This window comes from Callorhinus ursinus, unplaced genomic scaffold, assembly GCF_003265705.2.
Source record: "Callorhinus ursinus isolate GAN/ISIS: 27379988/994484 unplaced genomic scaffold, GSC_fseal_2.0 scaffold5, whole genome shotgun sequence".
NCBI lineage: Eukaryota > Metazoa > Chordata > Mammalia > Carnivora > Otariidae > Callorhinus > Callorhinus ursinus.
In genome coordinates this window covers 35790609-35815807 of record NW_027397067.1, presented here as the reverse complement: position 1 = coordinate 35815807, position 25199 = coordinate 35790609, and the positions used below count along the sequence as shown (strand labels likewise).

Below are 25199 nucleotides of genomic sequence, written 5' to 3'. Positions count from 1 at the left end.
TACTTCCGCCCGGAAGTTCCCACAGCCCGGAGCGTTTTCAAGGACGCAGCCTCGAGAGCAAGCTGCCCCGCTACTGACTGAACTCAGCTAAGGCCTCTATGGGAATTGTGAAGATTTGGGGGGTGAGTATGGAGATAACAGTGCTCTTGTGGCTGCCACTGGCAGACCCAATCCTCGTAAGCTCTCTTGCTTGTTAAACCTGCCACCTACAATCCGGGGTGGCCTACCTCTTTCTTCTGTCACCCCCTGCCCTCTGGGATCAGGGGCAGTTACAGACTTACAGGAGAGCCAGGTGGGTCAGTGAGAGGTGGCGGTTGTCTCACTGTTGAGGCAGTTCCAAACGAAAGGTTCCAGCAGTTTTATGGACCCTAGGGTACTGATTCAGAGTGAGGGAAAGTGACAAATTTCCCCAAGTTTTCCCTCCCAGCCACTCCCATAGGGAGGCTTTGGCAGAGATGCCTGAGGACCTCTGCCAAAAGTCTCCCATACGGAGATCTAGGAACGAAGGTGTCCGGGCTAGGTATGCATATATGCACGGGATATGACTGGCGGAGAATCCTGCGTCCTTGACTGCAAGCCCCGCCCGCCCTTCAAAGGCTTGGCTTCAAGCTCCCGCCCCCCCTTCAAAGACCACGGTGCGCTGGCGCTGCACTACGTTGTGCATCTGGAGGGCCGCTTCCCCTATGAGACCTCCCTGCTAAAGCCTTTGTAATTAATTACGGCCAGGCCTAAAAGATCACAGAAAAGTCTTACCAGGAGCTGAACTCCTCAGATTGGCCTCAAATGGTGAAGGCTATAGATGCCATCATTGGAGTTTGGGGCCGCTGAAATTTTTGAAAAGGACAGTGACATAAAAAGTGTAACTTTTAAGAAGAGACACAGTGGGGGGCATAGCCAGAAACAGGAGCACTACTTCAGTATTCAGATATGAGTATGGAGACTCATTTCCAAAAATATAAAGAATTTATAAAGAAACTAAGAGAAAATGAATAACTTGTTGGAGAGAATTAAAATCAGTTTCTTTTCTCTGCTTCCCTGAATTAAATTTAAATCCGTTTTGAAACTTTACTTATATTCATTGATCCACCCTTAGTGTAGTTAGATCTTTTTCGTTGCCTTTAAAGCACTTAATCGTTAAGGAAAACATAGGTGAAATTAGGAGTTTAATATCTTTATTATGAATCATGTTATCCATTTTCAGAACTAGGTCCCATGGACTAATTCTATGAAAACCATGTGAAAAATTGCTTAAAGTTTTCTTGACTAAGTTTGCATTTCCAAAGACATTTCTCAAGAACAAGTTCAATAATTTGAAAGCCATCTGTTCCATACACTGAGATAATGCAGCCAAAGCAAGGAATTGAGAAAAAGGAAAAAAAAAAAAAAAGCAACCCTGTATTCTCCCTATAGGAAAGAGAAGAATGAAAAAAATGTAATGGAATTTACCAGAAATGTTGAGAACTCTTACTTCTGACAAAGAATTAGAATTAGAGAACCACAACACGTATGTCTACAACCACATACATTAGTCAATATATCATCTCAAGGTTGTGTTTAATATGAATAACTTGAACCCTCTTTGACCTGACGTTTATTTTCCAACATCAAGAACCATGAAATTTAAAAAAAACACAATTGAAAAAAAAAAACCTTCATTCATGTGGGTCAATTAAGATTGAAAACCATGTGAGAGGTTAACACCTATATTTGCAGACTTTATAGTTTACTTATTTTCTAATCATTAATAAGAAATTATCTTGCAGAATGAAATAGACCTGAAAAAAAAAAAAGAAAGCCTGTTAAGAAAAACAATGATCATGTGTTATTAAAAAGATGGTGGTTTTTTAAGAATAAAGTAAATCCAAACAATTGTCAGAAGAGGAGAGAATTCTTAGAGGACTCAAGTGTCTTTTATCACCCTAATTTTGCTTAGGTACATCATTCATCAGCACTGCAGCTAAGAAAATCCAGTTATTTAAGAGAATGTCTCTGAACAGTCAGTGAAAGAATATTCTAAACTGCATCTGTAAAAGTAATGATAACATTCTGTGTGGACACAAAATTTATTCATTAATTTAACAAGTTATTTTTTTGAGTGGCGATTATGTTTCAGATACTATTCTAAGACCCCTAAATACAGTGATGAGCTAGATAAACCTGCTTGGAGCCTACACGCCCAAGAAGGGTAAGAATTAATCATGGATAAATAAGTACATAAATATAATAATTTCCAAACTAATAAGTAAAAGGAAGAAATTAGATTGAGATAAGGTATGACTGGGTGGAAGGGTGGGAAAGGCTGCTTTGTAGAGAGGCTGATCAGGAAAGATCTCTCAAGAAGGGACAGTTCTAAAGATATTTTAAAAATGGACTAAGAAATAAAATCTTGGTGACTAGATATGTTAGGTGTGAAGAAGAATTAGCGTGATACTTTGGTTTCTGGTTTAAGTATTTGGGTGAAGGGCTGTGTCATCAAGTTGGAAAATTTATGAAGCAAGGTAGATTTGGAGGAAAATATTAAGCTAGGTTGTGAATACAAAGAATTTGAGAAGGCCTACCTTTTACATTTTTAGAGCCTATGGCAAGAGTACAAATGGAGGCCCACATGCCATATTTCTAAATATTTAAAAGTTATAAGCCAAGCTAAGGAACTGTTAAAAAAAATATATATATACATCCTGTTCTACTTTGAAAAATATGCTTTATCCAGGAAAACTTTTTATTTATCTTGTCTCTTTTTATCTTTTAGCTTTTCTGGGCTATACTTTTGTACTTTCAATTACTATCATCATGTTGAACTGTACTCACTGAATGATTTAAATAATTGAAAATAGAATATAATTCTATTTGAATTATGTACAATTTAAATATAAGCTTCATCCAAAATGTAAATTGAAGGCAAAAAAGTAAGATACTTTAAAAAATTATTTTTCTTAAATTTGAAAATTAAAAGTCAAAGTATACTAAATGAATATAAAATTTTAAAATAAAATTATTGAAACTGAAAATTTTAGGAATTTAGTTAGATATTATTAAACATTTTATAAAAAAACAAACTATTGCATTTATAACATGCTGTGTTCATTTAGTTGTCAACAAAATTGGTGTCATGTTTCAGGCAGATTATCTAGATCTACAGGTAGACAGTTCCCCAGTTTCCATATGCTTTACTGTTTCAAATACCATGCTAATTCTTCAGAACCTTCAGAAAGAGATGAAACAAAAATAACTGCCAATACTGGAAAATGCTTCTTCCTTACATATTATTCTGAGGTAGGATTTTACGAGATAATTAGATTGCCCTTCTCTTACCTAACTACTACTACTACTACTTCTTCTTTTAAAGATTTTATTTATTCATTTGGGAGAGAGAGAGCACACAAGCCCGGGTTGGGGAGGTGCCGGGGGGCGGGGAGGGGCAGAGGGACAAACAGACACCTCCCTGAGCAGGGAGCCCAATGCAGGGCTTGATTCTAGGGCCCCCCAGATCATGACCTGGACCAAAGTCAGACCCTTAACTGACTGAGCCACCCAGGTGCCCCTACCTAACTACTTCTGTAATTCAGTTGTCCTTGTCTGAAATCATGTCTTTCTCCCATGATGGCAGAAGAACCTTCCAATACAGTTGCCTTTTGCTTTGAAAATACAGGGCAGGAGATGCAGAGACTTATTCCCAGGAGAATGGGTACTAAGTTTTTGAGGTATCTGTGGAATATCTGGCTAAATGTTCCTAGAAGGAATTCATCCTTAGAGATTTGGATTAGATTGAGAACCCCTATTTGGGAGCCATAGATACAATGATGTTTGTTGAAGATTTGGGTAAAAATAAAATTACTGAGAATTTACAGAATAAGAATAGAAGACTGTGAAGAACAGTAGAGAACACCAAAAATTAAGAGAGCCTGAAGAGTAGGACCTGACAAAAGAGTAAAAAAAGATTTAATAGAAAGGCAAAATCTGCAAAGGAAATCTAGTGAGGGTGAGAGTTTCAAGGAGAGAAATGGAATGTATTTGTTCCTTGGGACTTATAGCTGTGAATATTAGTGATAGCTCTGAGTTTCTCCTCAGGTATTTTATATGTCTGCCCTTTGAAACTAAGGTATAAGACAGGTCAAATTTTAAATAACTTTAGGCCTGGGGAAATTTGTACAAGAGTGGTACAGTAAGGGATAAATTATTAATATAAAAGATTTCTGAATGTGTTATGATGAATAGAAGAGGACAAAAACATCTTGATATTTTCCTTCTTTTTATAGTCATTTAAAAATCTAGTTACAGGGGCACCAGGGTGGTTCACTTGGTTGTGTCTGACTCTCAGCTTAGGTCTTGATCTCAGGGTCGTGAGTTCAAACCCCACGTTAGACTTCATGCTCGGCATGGAGACTACTTAAAAAAAAAATCTAGTTACATAAAGAAATGACTAGACTTTCATTACATAAAGGATATGTAATAGTTCTGTAGCAATCTGATGCATCCCAAGAGCAGAAACATTTTTTAGCATGCAAGTGAAAACCAGATGACAGTATTAATCTCTGGCCAGTTGGGCACTCACACTATCTAAATATTACTTAATTAGATGTTCACTTCCATCTAAACTTCTTGGATTATAACATTTTCTATTTCCTCTTTTTTGTTTTTAAAGATTTCTTTATTTGAGAGAGAGAGAGAGAAAGAGAGCACGCAGAGGAGCAGAGGAAGGGGCAGAGGGAGTGGGGGAGAGAATCCTCAAGCAGACTCCACACTGAACGTCAGGCTCAATTGCAGGACCCTGAGATCATGACCTGAGCCAAAATCAGGAGTAGGCCACCTTATAGACTGTGCCACCCAAGTGTCCCCCATTTCCTCTTCTTAATGACACTGTTATTGCATCTATTGATCCCATATCATCTTCAAAAAGATAAAATTACTGTGTGACTAAATTATAAAATATGTTGCTAGTTTTGTAACTCTAAATTATATTAATCCCCTTTTTTGGGTTCAGATTCCATTTTAAACTAGTTAAGCATAAAGACACAGCTAACAATAAAAGTATGTTATTTTTTTTTTTGCAGAATTGGGTTGCTGTGATAACAAATAGATTTTTTAAGATTCAGAAGTTCAAAATTCCCTATCTTTATAATATAGAGCATAGCCAGATTAATGTTACCAATGACATTCAGAATCTTATTTTGACATGATTGAAAAGATATATCTATGTAATATTTTGTTTTCTAATTTTGTATTCCTAACCTTAGATAAATTTTACCTATTTCTGTTTTGGCAAAATTAAACAAATTTTTTTCTTAAAAAATTCTAGAAGTAATTGGTTTTGCTATTATGTATCAATATTTTTACATTGTAAACAATAAGATCAATAGATTTATTTAGAACTCTTTGCTGGGATAACTTACTTTGGAGAATAAAATTTATGATCCATCTTGGTATGTAAAATTTTCCGAATCAAAGATTAATTTTCAATAATGCAGTTCTTAGTGACTGGTAGATGTAAACATCATTGTAGTTGAACTTCTTCATCATTGCAACATTGTGTCAAGTTTGTATAAATGCAGAAATGGGATGGTGAGACCCTCCAAAATCCCTGCATATACAAAATTGGTCAAAAATCCATACTCTTTGGGAAGGAGATTTTCCCACAAAATGATATTTTTTGGTTTTGATTTAGCTAAAATTATCAACATGAGAATTTTCTTGGTAGTTTTGTAAAAAGGTTTTATTTCTCAGACTAAGATAGAAACCAAATGGGAACTGAAAAAATAATAGAGGGAGAAAGGAAATTAACAAGACTCCTGCTCACATAATGCTGCATTTGAAGTTTTCAACATTTATCTCTCCTAACTATCATTTCCACCTTTATTTTTCAAACATTCCTATAACTTTTCACCAGTATTTCTCTTGTCAGCAAGTGCTATTGCTCACCTTGTCATTTTTCAGTCTTAATATGTGTGAAATATATAATGCCTTACTTGGAATATGTTAATCCTTTAATAAGAAATAGTTTTATTATCAATAGTTCCATCTATTAGAAACTCCTCTCTCCAAATTTCCTCCAGCTTCTTTGATGGTGTTAAAATATTTGTTTAAATATTCAGGATATATTAGTTAATAGGACTATGTTTAATAAACATAAAATATAAGAAAATGAATTCGTAAGTATAAGAATTGCCCTCAAAGAATTGAATGTACCTATGAAATATAAAAGCCTTTATGTAAAGTTCAGTGATGAAATTCTGTATCTTTAATCTACATTTGTTCATTCCATTACCCATTCACTCAACAAACCGAAAATCTTCTATTAGTATCTTATACAATTTCAAACAAGTATTTACTGTTTGCATCACATACATTTACTATACTTAAAGTGAAATTATGAAGAATCCTTGCCAAAACATCTTTCCCCAAATACAGATAATCCAAACACACTTGGTTAAGCAGAGTAAGAAGAATCAGATGCACACAACTTTTAGTTTTTTTAATAAAAAGTGCATGAGTAAAGGTAGAATTTCAGTCTTGTCTGTGTCTAAAAAGGAATGTGTTTTTATCAGTGAAATTTTAACATTTTAAACGGTTGATCTCTCTGAATAATTGGACTTATAAAGAAACTACATACCTCTTTATTGTAAGACAAAACAAAATTACAGAAAGAAGGTTTATTCTAATTTAAACTCTCATGTTAATATTGGCTTCAGTCAGGTGCCTGGGTGGCTCAGTCGGTTAAGCATCTGCCTTCAGCTCAGGTCATGATCCCACGGTCCCGGGATCGAGGCCCACATGGGCTCCCTGCTCCGCGGGGAGGCTGCTTCTCCCTGTCCTTCTGCCTCTGCCTCTCCCCCCACCGCCTGTGTGCTTTCTCTCTCTCTCCCAAAATAAATAGATAAAATCTTTTAAAAAAAATATTGGCTTCAATTGTTATTTTTTCAGGACGATTCATGAATTTTCCATTTAATTTTATTTATCAAGAGGGTAATATCAGTAACACTTGAAATTATTTTGATTGAAATGTATCTTCGCTGACTATGGTGTAGATGAACTATTTCTGTTAGAAAATTGAGAATTTATTTTCTATCCTCATTAAGTAAAAGACTGTATAATGGAAAAAAACACTGAATAAAATAAAGTGGATGCATAAAGAATTTGAAGCTACAAAGATTGTTGTGTAGATATTATATCATACTTTCAACAAAAATAATGAGGATAGGCCCAAAGATGGCAACTGTTGACAGGTGTTCACAAATTCTGTAACCCCCAAAATGGACAAATGTCATCTGAATTAGGACATGGAGAGAGAGGAAAGCTAAGTGCAGGATATTAAGAGGTACATAAATTCATCTCTATAGATTAACTGCAAACTTCATGAGTTGAAGGTATTAGGAAACCCTGAAGATCACACTCAGGGAGATTTTAAAATAGCTTGATGGATTGAAAGTCTGTTTAAGAAGTAGATGTACCTCTGGATTCCCTCTTTCACCAGCAATTCAGGCAATCCCTCTCCCTCCCAAGATCAAAAGACTATAGTTTTGCTCTCCGGAGCATTTGAATCAAAGAGATTCTGCATCTACAGACAACAAGCTTCATTAAGTATGAAGGTGTTACCCCAAAAATTCCATATAAAAGGCAAGACTCTCTAGTCCCTTCCCTCCTTGTTTCATAGAACATAGCAGGAAAGATTATGAAATGAGAGGATTCCCTTCTGGGAAAATTGACCACTGCAAGAGAAAATTGACCACTTCTTTTGCAGTGGTAATTTTGTTTTGTCTTACAATACAGATATTGAATCCCCATTAAAAAGCCTGTCCTTTGTTCATCATCCTGTAGTAAAGCCCATACCCCAAGAGGCTCTACCCAAATGCAGGAATTTCCAATGAACATTTTAGTGTTTTACCGTTAAACATAAAGGGAGGGTCAAGGGGCCTTTCACCATTGAAAAAGTCTCTAATATTTTAAACAACAATAAAAAACAGATCCCAACAGACAAAAAGGAAATTGGAAAGAAAGACAATGAAGACAGTAGGAGAACACTCACAAAAATTATAATTGATGTCCATAGATAAGAGGATTACTACATACAAATGCTATAAAAAAAGAGCTCTCTGGAGAGTTGTTAATATTAAATACAAGAACATTTTTTAAAAAGTAGTCAAAAACGTTAGAAAACAAAGTGAAGATATTTCAGAGAAAGTAGAACCAGAATACCAAGATGAAAAATATAAAAGATCAGAAAGTGAAGAGGGGTAGATGTGGATTTTCAACATCCAAATTATAATGGGAATGGGAAATCAAGAAGGAAGAGGAGAAGAAAAAGAGAAGCAGAAGTGAGGAGAATTTCTTAATACTGAGGACACATATTTGAAGAAGAAAAGAACCCATCAAGTAACCAACATATGATGGAACAAAGATTCTCTTTATACCTAATCATTATATTTTAGACCACTGGGTTTAAAGTGCTCTAGAAGCTTCCAGAATTGGGGAGAAAGAAAAAAAATCCCTGGTCACATAGAAAAATATCAGGAGTTGGAATGCCATCATACTTATCGACTGTAACACCATAATCTTAACAAAATGGAGGTGATACTTTATAAAATCTGAGGGCAAATAATTTTCAGTCTAGAATTCTCAGCCTGGATGTATGTTTTTCTTTTGCTTCATAACTAATTATCACAACTTAGTGGCTTTAAAAAGTCATTACATCTGTCAGGTTTTCACCAGACTGTACTAAAAGTGTCTGCCAGGGCTGTGATTTCATCTGAGGCTCACCTCTTTTACAGGTTCACTGGTTGCTGGCCACATTCAGCCCTTGAGGTTGTAGGACTGACATCCCCACTTTCTGACTGTTGACCAAAGACTATACATCTGCAGGCCATTCATTGATATCTGCCTTGTGCCCTCTCCACAACAAAGCCAGCAAGAGACTGTCCTCTTGTTCAGATCTCTCAGACCTCTCTTAACAGACTCACTTAAATAAGTCAGTTCCATACAGGATACTATATTTTTCAATGAAGCCAACTCATTAGGACCATAAAACATCTGTGAAACCCTTTCTTCCATATAATAATGTAACCTGGTCGTAGGGTAATATCCCATAATATTCACAAGCTTCTCTTACATTCATGGGGGAGAATCATATAGGGAGTGCACACCAGGGGCAAGAATTTTGGGAGCCATCTGCCTGCTCTACTGGCCAATGTATTTATCAAAGTAGAATTCAGTGATTTTTAGGCATGCAACTTCTTAAAATTATCACTCATATACACTTTCTTGAAAGCTGTTAGGCAGTGTATATGTAACTAATAAAAAGGAATACATGGAAATCCAACAGGAAGTCAACTCAGAGAATTCCAAGGGAAGTCCTAAGATAAAACACAGGACTAGCGTTTGTACAAATGGCACTGGAGCAGAAAGATGGAGTGATACAGGAGGAATACCTTCATGAGAAAATGGAATTTATATATCCAGTTACTGAGAAGAAGATCACAGTAAGAATTTGGGAGTTAGTTAATAGATGCATAGTAGACTAGCAAGCAAACAAAAAATAGTGAACATTTAATTCCAGAAAAATCTTTTTAAAGTACAAGAAGTGAAATATATCCCTATAGCTTCTTTTATTACTACCTAACAACATCTATGTGGACACTGACTTTTTTTTAGGGTTTTTTATTTTTATTTCTTTTAAAGATTTTATTTGTTTATTTGACACAGAGAGACAGACAGCGAGAGAGGGAACACAGCAGTGGAAGTGGAAGAGGGAGAAGCAGGCTTCCCGCCAAGAAGGGAGCCTGATGGAGGGCTCGATCCCAGGACTCTGGGATCATGACCAGAGCCGAAGGCAGATGCTTAACAACTGAGCCACCCAGGCGCCCCAACACTGACTATTATTTTAATAAAATAGCAAAATTATAAAGCACAATGGGAAATGTAACTGAACCAACATGAGCTTGCTTTGGTGAGTCAGAAACTTCACCAGGTTGAGCTGTTGCACAAAGAAAACTTTTATTTGCAACTAATAAGATCACAGGGAATAGCTTCCAAAGCTGTGACTCCCCCCACCCCCACCCCCCCACCAAGAAGGTGAATGGGTTCCTTTTAGGGTTAGGATGAATATTTAAACAGGGAGCCCTTCTCATCATATGTAAAGGTGGGTGTAAGGTTGTACATGTGCCTTAAAGAAACATGCCTATATGTATATTGCATGTTATGTAAATGAGGTCGAGTCTCCTCCTTGGTTGGAGATTTTAGTATTATAATGAGGTAAAGGTAATGGTAGATCATTCCAGAGGTCACTCCATGATCCATCTGTGCAGGCAGGAGTTGGGGGTTTAGCTCAAAAGGTTTGGGTGGTCTGGGCCAGGGGAGGTCTTGTCAGGGCAGTGGCCATCACCTGAGGGGTGGTTTCCGGTTTCATTTGCCTGAATTAGGAGGTAAACTGAAGGGAAGAGCTTAAGGAAAAATGTAAGACAAAGGCTACTGAGTACAAAGAGGTGAACAGTAAATGTCAAGTTTTGGGTTCTAGCTGGTGACAAGAATGGGAGAAAAAGGAGTATGTTTACCTTTGAGCTTAGTGATGAAGAATATTTGAACTTTTTCTTGCATTGTAGGAAATTTAAGAAGTTTCTAAAAATGAAAAATCAGTAAATAGGAGTCAAAATTAGTTGTTTTAAAATATCTGGTTAGGCTTCTAGTAGTAATATGACTATGTAAATCAACAACTGTCCTTCCTTCTCTTCCTGGAAGTTATTCAAAAACAAAAACTGCCACAACTCCATAGGCAGCAAAATGAGGACTCACTATAATCCCCAGGTGTTGTGTTAGAGGTAAGGGCTGCCAACAGAGCTGGAGTTACACAGAAGCTGTGCAGGAAGAAATGAAGCTGAAAAGCCGTGGAGAAAAATCACAGCACTGAGAGGGGCCAGAAGCAGTACATCTCAGAAAGTAGTAGCACACAAAAGCCTTTTGGAAATGAAGGACTCTGAGGTACAAAATCTGTACTTTCTGTTTTCTAACATCAAGTTGAAAACTGGGGTGAGCTGAGTTGGCACAAGAGGTTTCCCAGGACATAGTATGATTTTGAAATCCTGAGTATGTGAAGCTAAAGTAAGATCACCTGACAAACTTTTTTTTTTTTTTTTTTTGGTCAAGATGTCTTCGGTTTCTTAGGAGAAAGAGAGAAAAGAACACTTGTATGTTAAGAAACCTGTTAGTCTGAAATGCTCCTTTGGTTTGATCCCTTTGTGTGCCTCCTCTAAAACTTGCAAAGGGGTGGTTCAAAAAACCCCTAATCATCCATGGGTAAGGAAATAAAAACTAGAACAGCATAGATACAAAAATGATGTAAGAAAGCAAAGAGTGATTAGTTACTAACATCATATTGAACAGAAAAAGCATTGCCCTTGAGCAAGTGAAAAGTGTGACCAGGTATATTGGCATGATGAGGAAATAGAAAACCTTAATAAAACAGCCACACCTTAAAAGAAATTCATGAAATAGAAATGCAAGAAGCAGAAAAAAAAGATGATATATCAATAGTAGGAAATGGTATGTGAACTGGCAAAACTTAGAAAACAAGTAAAAGAAATCAAAGAAATGAAGGAAATGGAAGAAGCATTTGGGAAAGCAAACACTGCAGAAATGTCAGTAAGAAATATAGAGGAGGGAGATTAGACAGTCAAATGAAATAAAATGGCATATAGGAAGTATTAAAAATTTTAGGAAGAAAATAATAGCTAAAGGAATGGCAAAAGAAATCCCACCAGATGCATGATTGTAATCTATAAAAAAGAGGAAGAAAGTAAATGTACAGACAAATATAATTGAATGTATTTTTTTAAATCTGAAAATAAAGCATGCCTTTTAAGTAGATACTTAAATGGCACACTAAATGTCAGGAGAACATGACTTAAAATGATCAGCACAAATATATTGTAATTAACATTACAAGTCTTCAAATATATGGAAATCAGGCCACCAGGCAAAAAGATCAAATCATTAATGAGGGCGAAACATCAGGTTAGCCTCATATTTCTAACAAAACTGTTGGTGATACAGGATAAAGAGCAAGGAAAATAATATTGTCTAAAATCCTACAGTGGAGAAAAATAAGGCAAGGATGAGGAGTAAAAAGAGATAGTTACTTTTATTTATTGCTCTTAGGGAAATAATAGGTACTGTCTCTGGAAACAAAGGAGTAAGGGAACTGTATAAAGGATTACATTTTAATTAGAAAGGTAACCCTAAAATGAAAAGACAAACCAAAATATCAGAAGAAGTAAATGTAGCAGACATATCACATGATAAAAAATAATATGAAGGAAGTAAGAACAAAATTAATATCACACCAATAAATGTAAATAGTCTAAATTCATCTATTAAAGAGTTTCAGATTGGATCACTAAACGAAAACCTGACTGTTATGCACAATAGATAAATTTAAAACAAAGTGAGTTTTAAAAGTTAAACTAAAATTATACCAGGCAAATTTGATAGAAAAGGAGGAGGAGGAGGGAGAAGAGGAGGAGCAAGAAAAAGAGGTGGAGGAGGAGGAAGAGGGAGAAGAGGAAAGATAAGGGAGGGTGAGAAGAAAAAGCAATCAAGGAGGGGGAAGAAATGGGTTATAAGATCAGACAAGGTGAAATTTAGGCCAAAAAAGCTTTACATAGACCTAGGAAGGTGCATTAGTTAAAGAAGTACTAGGTACGATGACAGATACTATCCAGATCTCAGAGATTTTATTTGTTTACCGACATAAGAATCTAATGTACCTGACCAGATGATTCAGTAACAGGCTTTTCCATCTGTGATTCTGCTATCTTTAACAAAGTGCCTTATTTCTCTGGTTGTTTTTAGTTACCTTCTTTCCCCCCTCTTCCCACCCCTTTTATTTTGTAGCATTGATGTAGCTTAAATATTTCTCCATATTTTTATTTCATAAAATTCTGCTTTGGAAGTCATACTCCCAAAGCTCCCCATCTCCCTTTTAACCTTTTAATTTTGTCTTTCTCCTGCCTGACAGCATAGATGTTTTAGGATTTCCCTTTAAAAAAAAAAAATTTTTTTTATTTACCATTTCCTAAGTCATGTGTGTTTTTTAGTTTGTTTTTATTCTCTCATTTTATGGAATATGGGAGTATGTCCCCAAGGAACTTCTGAAGAAAAGTTATATAGTGGGGAGGGTTTCTGAATCCTGGTAATTTTTTATTTTACCTTTACATTTAGTCAGTAGCTCCTATAGGTTCTAGGGTTAAATCATTGTCCCTCAAAACATTGAAAGGACTCTCCCACTGATAAGTTGAGTGACTGTTCTCATTCTTCTGTAGGCATATTTTTTTTTTCTCTCTCTGGAAACTTGAGCAACCTTGGATTTATCTTTCTAGATTTGAAAGTTTATATTTCTTTGATTAAGTTAGTGCCTTTTTACATTCATCACAATTAATGTGTGGTGAGTAATTTCAGTTTCTACATTTAAGAGGATTTTCACTTATTCTGGGACACTTTCCCCGATCATCCTACCCCAGACTAAAGTTTTTCCCTTTATCTGAGTCTATATGATTTAGCAACAAGAAGTCTTTAATGACCTTGGTGAAAACAATCTCAACTGAACGATATGGTCAGAAATCAGAATTTAGTCAGATGAGAAGTGAACCGGAGGAAAAGAATTGTAGACAGAGGGTGAAGGTATTTCTTTCAAGAAATTTGGTTCCCAAAAGGAGGGTAAATTAGGGTTACATCTGGAAGAAACATGGGTCATCATGCTATTATCTCCGTAACATCCTATGTGTTCTATTTCTGCAAATACTTATTTAATTTCAGTTTTCCCCATTAGCCAGTAAAGTCATGAGGGTCATAATACTCATGTTTATTTCTGTTTTATCCAGAACTTAGTGCTTGATACATAAACTATTGTTTGTTTGTTTCTGTGTTTGTTTGTTTTTTAGTATATCCATACAGTAGAATTTTATCTGGCATAAAAAGAATGAAGGCTACAACATGGATAAACCCTGAAAACATTTTGCAAAGTGAATGAGGATAGACCAAAAAGTCAAACTTCAAAAAAAAATTCTTTTTAGAACAGTTTTAGATTTAAAGAAAAATTTTGAAGTTAGTACACAGAATTTGCATCTACTCCACACGGTTTTCCCTATTATTAATCTTATATTAGTATGGTATGTTTGTTATAATTACTGAGCTATTACTGATAAATTCATGTTAACTAAAGTTCATAATTTATTCAGATTTTCTTAGTTTCTGCCTAGTGTTCTTTTCAAGGAGCCTGTCTAATGTTGCATTACATTTAGTCATCATGTATACATATACTCTTGGATATGCAAGTTACTCAGACTTTGCTTGTTTTCCTCTTTTTTTAATTGGCAATTTCTTTATTTTCCTTTTTTATTGAAGTACGGTTGACACATAACGTTACATTAGTTTCAGGTGTACAGCATAGTGATTGGACAAGTCTGTACATTATGCTACAGTAGCTACCATCTGTCACTACGCAGTGCTGTTACAGTACCATTGGCTATATTCGCTATGCTGTACCTTTTATTCCTGTAATTTTTGCATTCCATACCTGGAAGACTGTTTCCCTCACTCCCCTTTACCCATTCCCGCTCCCCACTATGTGTTTATTTTTTTAGTGAATAGATGAATTTGTGAAATATTTTGTTTATTTATTAAGATATTTAATGAATTTTAAATGCTGATAGGAAAAAGTAGGTGGGGATAGAGACAGTAGATGGAGAGAAAGAAGTTGACAGAGCAAGGTATGTAAGATGGTAATAAGAGCCTTGGGGAGGAGATAGGCAGAAACATTAGGTTTTCTCTAAAATTGCTATTTTTTTTTTTTACATAAAGTCTGGGTTTAATATGTGCATATTAAAGGAAAATACTTTATTTAGAATCATGTGTATATGGATGAATATACACACATTTTTATTATTACCCACCGCTGCTAGTTCTATCCAAAGTGACAGGGGCAATTTAAATAAATGTTCAGTCGAAATAATTTGCTTACATTGGTAGTATAAATAAAACCTCAGGTATGGGGATGTCTGAGTGGCTCAGTGGGTTAAGCACCTGCCTTCGGCTCAGGTCATGATCCGGTGCTGGGATCAAGTCCCACATCAGATTCCTTGCTCAGTGGGGAGCCTGCTTCTACCGTCTGCCTGCCACGCCCTCTGCTTGCACTCTCTCTCTCTCTCTCTCTCTCTCTCTCTGACAAATAAATAAATAAAATCTTTACCAAAAAAAAAAAAAAAACCTTTAGGTATACCCATTAGCAAAGCAACAAATTGAATGTTTCTATCATCACGACCATCTGAGCTAATCACCAGAGTTTGGACTAACTTTTTTGTAACATCTGATTATGCTACTGTTAAAAAAAATTCACTCTTCAATGATTCAAAACCCAGAGGAAATTAAATAGAACTCAGAAGAGTCCTAATACAACTAAAACATGAGTAATATTTGTCTTTCTTTGAATTTTATTTAACAACTCATTTGACATTCTTTAGGTCCTATCTAATTATTTTAATATTACTCTGCTTGAGGCCCTGTGATAAGATGGGGTCATAGGATGAGAAAAATCTTCCTTATCAGGTGGAGTAGGGATATGCAGGCACTTTGGTCCAGGCTCACACTGTGGGCTTGGTTGGTATAGTTAGGGTTTGTGGCAGAGTCCACAGACAGGAAAAGAAAGACTAGAGCTGAAGTGTTGGGGTAGGGAAGTATTAGTTAAAAAAAAAATGCTAAGAGAAATACTCAAAATGTGTTGACTCTAGTAGATCAAATGAACTCTTTATCTAAAAATAAAATGTAACATAAAGTGTTTCCTTTATTTCACAGAGAATTAAAAAGCAAAAGATTATGGTAATTTTAAATTATTTATGACTTTGTTTTTCCTGTTCACTCTTTGATCTTTTTTTTTCCTGGCTTTTTGCTTATTGCTTTATTCTTATGCAATATAAGAAGTTATTATTTAACATAGGAAAATTCAAGGAAAAAACATGTTACAGCAAAATTAAGAAATTATAAAGCATTAAAAATAATTAGAATAATAAAGATACCAAATACAAAAGCTGGAAATGAGATAAAACAACTGAGAAGTCTAGTTGATAATGGTTTTGTATGATTCTAATACCACAAAGAAATAAAAGCAAAAACCAATACAGTTCTTTAAACAAGTAGAATTATAAAATATTAATTCTAGGGAAGAATAAGAAAGTTGGTAAATCAGTAAATTTGTAAACCCCCAAAAGATAAAAACCTGTGGGAGCAATATAAAAGTAAAAATGAAAGTTAATTTAAAAACTTAGTCAGATGGACTCCAAAATTAAGAATAAGAGAGGTGTAAATATGCAGGAGCTAAGATAGTTCGAGAATACCAAGAGCCAATACTCAAAAGTCCTTAAATTCACAGTTGGGCCTTTAAGAAGCTGGGCAGGCCAGGTGAATTCCTGGCCTCGGGGCATGAACAAGAGTTCTTCAGATATTCATAGAGGAGGACAAACTATCAAGTACTTCAAACTCATCCTTGTCAAAGAAAATGAAGAAATAAATTTTAATAGATATAAATCCTACCAAAGTCAGATCTCTTATTTCTCTTTCTATTAAGTCACTACCAGACAAAAATGTTTTGAATGTTAAGGAGCAAAAATGTTTATTTAGCCTAATAGATCATAATATTTTTCCTTTATGAGCTCCAATTCTTTAGGATATAATGAATTAACTTCCCTAATGTTTCTCAATATTATATCCTGAATACTAGTTGAGAGTAGTCAGTGGGCCATAGGAAAATGTTCAGCAGTCCATGGATGAGCTCCCTGTTTTGGCTATTGAGACCCTGTTCCCTAGTTACATTACATAATGTTACATAGTGTTTTAATAGTACATTTGGGACTGTCTACCTCTTAAAACTTCTGCTAATATATTGACTTCCTGTGACTGCTAAGTAAAGTTTTCCAAAATCTACTTAGAAATGTTCTAAAAATGATTATTTTTCTCTCAGAAGGTGTTAAATCACAATCCCAAATTCATGACAGTTACGAAAACTGCTGTTCTTCTTTCTGGTTCTGTAACACATTACCCCTAATACAATCTGCTAGACTCTAATGCCCTTAAGTGGAAGAAACAAGACTGTTTCACTTGCCGTTATGTCCTTAGCACCAAGCATAATCCCTAGCACTTAGTAGATACTTAAATATCTGAGGAATTAATGAATAAACAGAAAAAGTCACATTTAAAATCTTAGCATCTAGGGCGCCTGGGTGGCTCAGTCATTAAGCATCTGCCTTCAGCTCAGGTCATGATCCCAGAGTCCTGGGATCAAGTCCCGCATCGGGCTCCCTGCCCAGCGGGAGGCCTGCTTCTCCTTCTCCTACTCCTCCTGCTTGTGTTCCCTCTCTCACTGTCTCTCTCTCTCTCTGTTGAAAAATAAATAAAATCTTTTAAAACAATAAATAAATAAATAAATAGAATCTTAGCATCTATAGTTGATATTGATTGAAAGCCAATAAATATATTGCCTAATACTTTTGCTGGTAATGTTATAGTTTTAAAAAATACAATCACATTTTCTTTTAAAAATACTAACTTTGTATTATTCCTATCAAAAAATTTGTTATGTTGAAGATGTTACTTCTAATGCTTTAATCATTGGACTATATGCCATTGCTCTTTCTGATCCAAGTCTCTGAAATTAATGAGACTGAAAAGCAGGGAGAATCTGGTACCAAGAATGGTGCATGGAGTTCCCACTGTTAGGTCATACTGGATGTTGATTTTAGGAAGAAGAATTCATTGCCTTTATACTTAGAGCAAGAATCAGCAACAGTCCGTGGGTTGAGAGCCAACCTGGGAATAACATATGGAGTGTAGAATGGTAGCTTACCTGTAGCCTGTCAAACAGGACCTATAAGTAGACCCATAGTCTGATATGTGATTGTGTGTTTTTGAGCCAGTAAGACAAGCTCTTTGGCTTCATGTTTCTCCTTGGTTTAAATGAAGATTTGTAAAATACCACATTTGTCAAAGTACTCAGGTTTTAATAAATGTATATTAAAAATGATTGGCAGATTGTTTTTAAGTATTAAGAATAAATGCAAGAAATGTTAATATTGACAAGTGAATAAATGAATATATAAAATGAATATATAAAATGAATTCATGGCCTGGCAGAACACATTTCATATTCAAAATATCCAAATTTACCAACTCTATGGGAAAAAAGAGGTGTCTAGAAAACTAGGTGTGAAGAAAAAAAACTAGCTAATGAATTATTAAACAAGTTTTATATATTATTTATAAAATCTGTTCTAAATTTTTTAATGTACATCATTAGGCTATATCTTTTCTTCTCTCTATCTTTCTCACTTTCTGTACCTGACAATGTTCTGTCAAAACTTTTCAGAAGTATCCATTTCGCTCCTTTTCTTTCATTTTCGTCTTTCTCACATGTTGTTTAAATATTTCATAGTGATAGTCCTTTAGTTCTCATATCCATGAGGCTTAATGAAATAGTGTTTACCATGATATTATGTTGATACCAGTCTACGTTTCTTCCTCTTTTCACCTACTAATGCTTAAATCCTTGACAAACATATGTGCCAAACATTCACATGTCTGCACATTATTTTGTAATATTTGGAAATTTTTTTTCCTTTGCTGAAAAACAAGTTCCTTTAGACCCTATAAAAAGGAGTTTGTAGTTGGGAGACTCTCTATTTCTGTCCTTAGGTAGATCTCACTGTTGTTTGAAAAACAAACATAGGGAAAAATATTTTTATAAATACCTTAATTGAGGTTCAGCAGTTTGTGCTGACAGCAGAGGATTTGGAATGGGTGTCAGGGGACATGTTGAGTAGGGTTTTTGAATCTGGATTCTCTAGAAAACTAGAAAAATTTTCTCTAGAAAGTTCTACTTTATTCACAAATTTCAGTTACACAATATAGTGTTATCAGTTATGATCATCATGTTATACCTTAGATCCTCAGACTTTTTTCATCTTTTAACTGAAAGTTTGTGCCTTTTTACCTACCTGTCCCTATTTCTCCTCCCCAGCCCTGTGGAAACCACTTCTATTCTCTGTTTCTTATGAATTTAAGAGAGTGGGGAGGGGGGATGTTGTTTGCTTAGATTGCATATATAAGTGATACCATGCACCATGCAGTGTTTGTCTTTTTCTCTCTGGCTTATTCCACTTAACATTATGCTTTCCAGGTATTATGTTGTCGCAAATGGCAGGATTTCCTTATTTTTAAGGCTGAATAATATTCCATCGTATATACACAGCACATTTTCTTTGTCCATTGATCCATTGAGAGACATTAAGGATATTTTTATATTTTGGCTATTGTGAATAATGGTGCAATTATGGGAGTACAGATATCTCTTCAAGATAATGATTTCCTTTACTTTGGGTGTATATCCAGAAGTGAAATTGCTGGATTATACAGCAGTTCTGTTTTTAACTTCTTGAGAAACCTTCATACTGTTTTCCACAGTGGCTATTCCATTTTACATTCCCACAACAGTGTATAAGGGTTCCTTTTCTCCACAACCTTGCCAACACTTGTTATCTCTTGTCTTTTTGATAACAGACATCCTAACAGGTTTGAGGTGATACCACATTGTGGTTTTGATTTGCATTTCCTAATGATTAGTAATGTTGAGCATCTTTTCATGTGCCTGTTGGTTATTTATATATCATCTTTGGAAAAATATCTATTCAGGTCTTTTGCTCATCTTTTAATTGGGTTATTTGACTTTTTGCTATTGAGTGTAAGCATTCCCTAAATATTTTGGATATTAACCCCTTATTGGATATGTGGTTTGCAAATAGTTTATCCTATTCCATAGGTTGCCTTTTCATTTTGCTGAAAGTTTCCTTTGCTGTGCAGAAGGTTTTAAGTTTGATGTAGTCTCACTTATCTAATTTTGCTTTTTTACATTTCCTTTTGCCAAGAAATTCTGTTAGGGAGCTTACCCACTGTTTTCTCCTAGGAGTTTTATATTTCCAGGTCTTCCATTCAAGTCTTTAATCCATTTTGAGTTGATTTTTGTTTATCATGTAAGACAGGGGCCTGTTTTATTCTTTTGCATATGGCTATCATTTTCCCAACACTATTTGTTGAAGAAACTATCCTTTCCCCATTGTATATTCTTGGCGTCTTTTGTCAAAAATTGACTGACTGTGTATCCATGGGTTTATTTCTGAGACCTGTATCTGTTCCATTGATCTATGTGTCTGTTTTTATGCCAATGCCATATTGTTTTGATTGCTACAACTTTGTAATATAGTTTGAAATCAGAGTGTCATGCATCCTGCTTTGTTCTTTGTCAAGATTGCTTTTGCTATTCTATGTCTTTTGTGATTCCAAACAGATTTTAGGATTATCTTTCCATCTCTATGAAGATGACATTGGAATTTTGATAGAGATTGCGTTGTATCTATAGATCACTTTGGGTAGTATGGATATTTTAGCAGTATTAATTCTTTCAATACATGAACACAGAATAGCTTTCCATTTATTTGTGTCTTCAGTTTCTTTTATCAGCATCTTACAGTTTTCGGCATGCAGATCTTTCATCTTGTTTAAACTTATTCCTAAGTATTCTGATGCTATTGTAGGTGAGATTGTTTTCTTAATTTCCCTTTCTGGTAGTTATAGAAATGCAGATGTTTTCTGTTTGTTGATTTTGTTCCTTGCAACTTTACTGAATTTATTTATTCTACCCATTTTTTGGTGGAATCTTTAGAATTTTATATGGAGAAATATGAACTTTTTTTCCTGTTTCTTGTTACTTTAATGAAATTTTTGACCTTTTGATATGCTTATAACATATATATAGTATCATCTTTAATTCAAGATTTTTTGGTGTTAACTTTTCTTTTGTAAGGAAAAACTGTGTTTCACTAGAAAAGTATATAATGTTTGCTATTGAATGGTATACAGTTTATGTTATGGGACTTAGTTAATTTTTGGACCCAGAATAGAAGAGTGAAAATTCAGTGGGTTGACTTCTTTTAGGTTATTAAACTTGTCAGTGTGAATCTTACACCTTCTGTCTAGTTTCGTCAGTGTTTCAGAGCTTATTCTGAATTGTACTTAGATGCAACATAAAAGAGATTATAGGATAAAATTTCTTTATATTTTGAAAGGACCATAAAAGAAATTAGAGGATAAAATTTCTTTATATTTTGAAAGGACAATGAAAATCTCCCCATCCCCCTCTCTAAAATGTTTTTCTAATAAGCCAGTCATTTAAATTAATGTTGTGATAATCACACATAAGATATATTATCTTGCTTACAAGGCATAAATGTTGTACAGTGTAATATACATGAGAATAATAAGTATAATTTCTTCATATGGATAATCAACAGATAAATTCCATGACTGTAAAACACCATTTAATTTAGGGATGGTTTAAACAATTTTCCCCAAACTAATGAGATCAACAAAAGGCCAATTGGGAATGTTGTGATTTATTTGAGTAATATTTCAAAGTCTCTAGTTTTCATTAATGAAATGCCCTGCAGGTGTTTGGAATATGGATATGCTGAAAAGATTTTATGAAATTATTTCTTTGGCATTACTTCACAAGAAATCTTAGTCATTCTCAATAGAAATTGGCTTTATGGACTGCCTAGAGCAATAGGCTTAATACATTTTTGTCATATGTTTAAAGACATGCTTGGAGAGATTCTCAGTATATTGACTGACTCTGTTCATGCTTACTGAATATCTGCCACAAATGCCTCATTGTATCTTACATTCTTTACACATAAATTTAGCATTCATATTATAAATGGGACATGAATTATGGAAAAATTAACTTGACTTGCAAAAACTGTATAAAACTAAAGCATCCATCTTAACAAAGTATTGGAAAAAATGAGGAAAGATTGAAATAATTTTGATCTTCATCATTTTTTACATCATAGATTAATTCTGTTGAGAATTCTTTTATTTTTAGTAGATTCAGTAATATATTCTGGTAAGTTGTGGTGAAACACAGTTCCGTAGGGATTAAAAGAATTTAATATTTATTTATTTACTTATTTACTTATTCATACATACATACATACTTTAGAGCCCTTTTAGATTTAAACAAAGTTGAGAGGGAGGCAAAGAGATTTCCTTTATACTTCCTGTCTCCATACATGCATAACCTCCCTCATTATCAATGTTACCAACCAGAATGGTACATTTTTTACCAAGGATGAACCTGTGTTAACATATCATAATCACTAAGTCCACAGTTGGTTTGTGTCTTGGTGTTGTACATTATTATGGGTTTAGACAAAAGTGTAATTACGTATAACTATCATTATGTCATATAGAGTATTTTTACTGATCTGAAATTCCTCTGTGCTCTACCCGTTCAGCTCCCCCACCCCAACCCTGGTAACCACTGATCTTTTTGTTGTATCTTTTTATTGTCATATAGTTGGAATCATACATTTTGTAGCCTTTTCACCTTGGCTTTTTTCACTTAGTAATGTGCATTTAAGATTCTTCCTTGTCTTTTCATGGTTTGATGGCTCATTTCTTTTTAGCACATTTAAATAATATTCCATTGTCTAAATGTACCACAGTTTATCCACTTACCTATTAAAGGACATCTTGGTTGCTTCCAAGTTTTGACAATTATGAATTAAGTAACTATAAATATCCTTCTGCAGGTTTTTGTGTGTACCTTAGTTCTCAGTTCTTTTAAATAAATACCAGGGAGTGCGATTGTATGGTAACAGTATGTCTAATTTTATAAGAAACTGTCAAACTGTCCTGCAAAGTGGCTGTGCCATTTTGTATCTCCACCAGTAATGTACGAGAGTCCCTGTTGTTCTACATTCTTGTCAGCATTTGGTGTGGTCAATGTTCCAGATTTTGGCCATTGTAATATGTTGTGGTATCTCTCTGTTATTTTAAAAGGAATTTGCATTTTAGTGATACTTTTAAAACTGAAGTTGAAATTTTACTGAGCCTCTCTATGGAATTATTTCCATCATCCAATTTTATAGTATCTCCCATATTAAAACAAAACACTCCTTTGTTTTAACGTCCCTCTTCAAATACAGCAATATGTGATGGTATTTGCAAGGTTTATAGTTCCAAGGTGAGTTACCTAAAAAAAAAAACAAAACAACAAACTTTAAATTAAATACATACATATATTGTGTACATAAAGCTAAATATATATGTTTATCAGAATGTTTCACTTTTTAACTGGATGTTTGCTTCATATTTGATGTCATGTTGGTAGAATCAGGAAATGAATACAAATAATAGGTAGATATTCAGAGAGGAACTACCAACAGGATTCAAAACCACCACTTAGAATTGGATAGAAATTAATTGCCTCTTTCTTCTTTTATCACATAAATATCTCTCCTCCACAAAATGGAGTTTACAAAGCACCCAGTTCAGCTCTCTGAAACTCACTTTATCCTTCCCGAATGAAAAACAATACTGATCACTTTTCTTTCTTTACAGAACATTCTAAAGAATTGATTATTTTGTTTCTGAACTTAAGGCTGTTGTACCTTATCTGGAAACCCATCAGAAACTTTTTATTGGATTTCCAAGTAGTCAGGGAATTAGTATTACTTAATCTTCTGAAATACCTCTGGCTATTTTTCTTTTCAGAATATGCCATGTTAATAAATAGCCAGCAATTTACCTGCAAATAAGTCTCTGATTACTAGTATAGACTTATGCTAGACCAATAATTCGCTATTGAAACCTTGATATAGTATATGGATTCCTGTGTATGCAGCAATTCATTAACACATTGTATATTACCAAGGATTTCTATATACTCAATTATGCTGACTGAATGAAATGAATGTGATTGTGAAAAATGTTCAGATAACATGTCAAGTTCACTTTAGAGCAATTCAAGTTATTGAAGGCAAAGTCTTTAACTCAACTATGGGATTTATGTTAACACCTAAAAAAAAAATCACCAAACAACAAACATGCCAATGGTACTGAATCCTGCTATAACCTAAACAACTTTTATGTATGAGCTCTGCAACATGTACACAAATGTTAAAATGGAGAATTGAAGCTATTATAGTTATGCTAATTCTGGACCACACCCAAAGCAAGATAAAAGAAATTTGTCTTCTAAACTGAATAATTTAGGAAACCATGTGTTTATATGGAGCAGGCTATTAAAAGTACAGTCTTCATTTAGTGTTTTATATGCCAGCATTTTGATCCAGGCCTCTGCTATATACATATAAATAACCTTAATAATTTAAGGCAAGTCACTTAGACATTTAAAAATCATTGGAGGGGCGCCTGGGTGGCATAGTTGGTTAAGCATCTGACTCTTGGTTTCAACTCAGGTTGTTATCTCAGTCATGAGACCAAGCCCCGCATCGGGCTCTGCATGGCATGGAGTCTGCTCAAGATTCTGTCTCCCTCTCACTCTAGCTCTCTCCCTCTCGCTCTCTAAAATAATCATTAAAAAAATCATCTGATAAAAGAAATCAAAGAATAATACTGAAGCATGAATGGGCTCTTGTATAAAACATGACATAACTACTTTTCTTTCCTGAGAAATATTTGTTCTTTAAATGCTTTAAGATATCCCGGTGCACCTGGATAGCTCAATCGGTTTAGCCTCTATGATCTCAGGGTCCTGTGTTGGGCTCTGTGCTGGGCATGGAGTCTATTTAAGGATTCTCTCTCTCCCTCTCCTTCTGCCCCTCCCCCTGCTCAGACAGTCTCTCTTTCTCTAAAATAAATAAATAAATATTTACAACAAAATAAATGCTTTAAGATATCCCATTTTTCTCCATAGGTCATATCACATAGAATTTACAGAAGATTTAAAACTAGAATATGAAAAAAATAGTACTTATATTCAGTCCTTACAGCTATATAGATATAATAGATGATAAAATTAACTAATTAAGTTAAAAAATAAAAAGGGTTCATTGGGACCACAAGGGTTCCTCTTTTTATATACATTTTTAGATCTGCTCTGCCCCTAATTCTAGGCACCGTGGTGGAATGTTTCAGTATATACACATGTTAACTCTCCAGTGCACTGGCCCCAAAATTACTTTTCTGTAGTACTTCAAAGTAATCATCATTACATTTTTACAACCTTCTTCAAACATTCTATACTGAGTCTTGACATATCTCAGAACAGAAACGTCTATAACATCTTAGACACTAAGACACTATTCCCCAAC

The 25199-nt window shown here is 34.6% G+C and overlaps 1 long non-coding RNA gene across 1 annotated transcript in view; it reads left to right on the top strand.

The window, feature by feature from the left end:
• Window positions 1-31: 31 nt before the first annotated feature.
• LOC141372742 (uncharacterized) overlaps window positions 32-25199 on the top strand; it is a 202984-nt gene continuing 177816 nt past the window's right edge. Inside the window, exon 1 of the long non-coding RNA XR_012378145.1 lies at window positions 32-122. This is a non-coding gene — a long non-coding RNA (uncharacterized lncRNA). The remainder of the gene's footprint in view (window positions 123-25199) is intronic.